The sequence below is a fragment of the Mus caroli genome, chromosome X (assembly GCF_900094665.2).
Source record: "Mus caroli chromosome X, CAROLI_EIJ_v1.1, whole genome shotgun sequence".
Lineage (NCBI taxonomy): Eukaryota > Metazoa > Chordata > Mammalia > Rodentia > Muridae > Mus > Mus caroli.
In genome coordinates this window covers 98,138,027-98,141,401 of record NC_034589.1, presented here as the reverse complement: position 1 = coordinate 98,141,401, position 3,375 = coordinate 98,138,027, and positions in this window count along the sequence as shown.

Here is a 3,375-nt window from a genome sequence, read left to right as displayed (position 1 = left end):
AAAGTAATTGTTTAGCATACATTATCCATTTGCCTAGTTTAGGCTCTATTGCCCGATAAAATAACGCCAGTTTTAAACCCAGATCATGGGATCATGTTCTATGGCAGCATAGCATTGTAATTCTAGCACTTGGAAGTTGAAGCAGGAGGATTGCAAATTTAGGGCAGTCTAAGGCTATATAGTAAAGACTCCCTCTTAATAAATCAACAAAAACATATAAGTTTTGATCCTGGAAACTTGAGTGATGGGATTCCCAGCTGATGCCTTTGGGGATGACTCGAATATCTACCCACAAGAGTTCTATAGAGAACATTCTATGATATAAAGCAGATACTCTTTCCATTCACCACCCCAAGACAGATTCATCTTACTACTATTGAAGGATAACTTCCTGAGTGGCCTTGATTGAGAAAGGGAGCCAGAGAGATGGGGCTTGGCTGGTAAATGAGCCATATCCTGAAATGTATCAGATACTTGTGTGTTAGCTATTGGGTCTTTTCACAGCCATTTTTAAAGCACTCATAATAAAATGGAGGCAACTGAATATTTGTACTCTATAAGCAAAATAAAATTAAAGGTTAAGCAACATGTCTCCCTGAAATTATTGATCTTGAGGAAAACATTGGAGATCTAAGCATGGTGATATGCCCCTATAATCTCCGCATTTGAAACACTGGAGTCAAGAGGATCAAGAAGAGTTCAAGGTCATCTTTGGTTACATAATCAACTTCATGAGACTTTGTCTCAAAAACAAACAAATATTCAGAATCTAAGTTCCCAGAACTGCCACTGGTGCAGAGAGTAATATGGTGAAAAACAAAACAAAACAACCAAACAGAGGCCTTTGCCTTCAATAGAATGTATTTCTACTGCAGCAAGCAAGTTTGTAAGTACAAACTCAGACAGTGAGGTAAGGAAAATAAAATGTGATATTATAGTGACTGAGATGGGTCCTTTTTTGAACTGACATAAGTTGATATCTAACCGAATCCAAGGAGACAAGACATCTATGCCTCTGGGAATGAGCTTGACTCCTTAATTGGAAGGAAGAAAGGGGAGTGGACTGAAGAGGAAAATCAATAAAATCTAAAGCGGGGTGGGGTGGGGGGGTGGGGTGTGTGGCAGTTTGTGAGGTTTCACAGGTCAGGGAGAAGAGGTAAGAGTTTATTCTGGGGCTGGTGAGATGGCTCAGCAGGAAAGAGCACTGACTGCTCTTCCAAAGGTCCTGAGTTCAAATCCCAGCAACCATAGTGGCTCACAACCATCTATAATGAGATCTGATGCCCTCTTCTGGAGTGTCTGAAGACAGCTACAGTGTACTTAGATATAATAATAAATAAATCTTTGGGCCGGAGGGAGCAGGAACTGAGTGAGCAGAGGTCCTAAAATTCAATTGCCAACAACCACATGAAAGTTCACAACCATCTGTACAGCTACAGTGTGCTCATATACATAAAATAAATAAATAAATCTTTAAAAAAAAGTAAAAAAAAAAGTTTATTCTGAAACGAGGTGTTTGGAGTGCCTTAAACATGAATGGGACTAGAGTGCTCCAACTTCAGGAACTGCTGAATATCAAATTAGGGTTAGAAGACATATCTGACACAAAAGCCGCCGAATGACACCATGGAAAAAGCACTGCCCCTCCCTTAGCTATCCTTTTCTATGTCCAGGTGGAAGCGTTGAGAGGATGGCTGTAGGGCTCCTGGATTAAGACCTAGTGCCCTAGGCTTTTGATTTCTCTTCCCAGGGTTCTTTGCTTTCCTAAGGAAGTTGGTTCGTGTGATTCGTGTGCACAACAGCACGGTTATTTGTTCTTTTAGTGTAATGTGGTTCGGGTGATCTTTTCCTGTCAGCATTGAGGACATTCTCAGATCAAGGAATCTATTATCACAATAAAAAATTTAACAAGCTTCTCACTAGCCGGAAATCCTTGCTCTGGCTTTTCCTTACTGTACCTCTAGGGGGCAGGCTTGCCTAGCTAAGGAACCAAAGGAGCTGAATAGTCTCTTTTTGCCTATTCCTCTATTATTTATTGAGAATAACTAGAGCAAAATAATTTTTTGTGCAATTATATAGATACCTTTTATAGAATCAGTGTCTTCTTAAATTTATAACTGCAATTTTTGAAATGATATTCAGATAATTTAGATTTTCTATACTATAGAATAGAAACTATACAGTATTGCATTTAATATTAACAAGTACATTTCAGACAGTGTCACTAGTTGCATAAAACCTTTAAGAGGGATTCATTTTAGGATTCAACATTTAATTTAAATTCCTTATATTTTCAAAACAGGGTTTCTCTGTGTAGCTCTTCCTGTCCTGGAACTCATTCTGTAGACCAAGCTAGCCTCGAACTTTGCTTGCCTCTGTATCCAGAGTGCTGGGATTAAAGACGTACATCATTTTTCCTGGCATGAAGTACAATTTAAAGTAGGTAATATACTCCTAAGACAGACTCCTCCTAGATCCACCCCTACCTCCCTTTATGTTCCCTACCTATTCACCTTCATGTTCTCTCTCCTAAAAACCTTGGAGTCATGTTCATTTTGGCCAACTACTGTTGGGTGTAGAGGCTGCCATGAAGTATAGTTGAACTACTGGAAGTCACAGCATTAAACAAAGCAGACTCTCTCCCCAGCAGCTATCAAATGCCAATAGTTTTTTCATCTAGGAGTAAGACTTCAGGCCAACTCCCCCCACCCCCCTCCATCTCTAAGCTAGGATATTTTTCTGGCGTGAACTTCTGTATACTATCACAATCTCTGTGGGTTAATACATATATCTGCTTTGCTCTGTCCAGCACACCCCCCCAAGTCATCTACCACATTTGGTTCTTACCATCTTTGCATCCTTCCTCTTCAATGATCCCTGAGCTTTGAGGAGATAGGTGTAATGTAGAAATTCTATCTAATGAGCACTTGTAAATCTTTTATTCTCTGTATGTCGACCAGTTGTGGGTTTCTGTGTTTATTGCTGTCTGCTACACGAAGGGGCTTATTGATGGGAGTTGAGAGATCCTCCAATCCATTAGAAGCCATTTTCATGCTATGCTCACTTACCAGAATAATACTAGGGAGTTTCCCCTTAGGACTCATTTTTTAATTTTTAAAACTTTAAAAAAACATTTTATTTATTTTATGTATATGGGTAGACTGTAGCTGTCCTCAGACACACCGGAAGAGAGCACGATCTCATTGCAGATGATTGTGAGCTACCATGTGGTTGCTGGGAATTGAACTCAGGAACTCAGGAAAAGGAGTCAGTGCTCTGGTTTTTTTTTTTTTTTTTTTTTTTTTGGTTTTTCGAGACAGGGTTTCTCTGTATAGCCCTGGCTGTCCTGGAACTCATTCTGTAGACCAGGCTGGC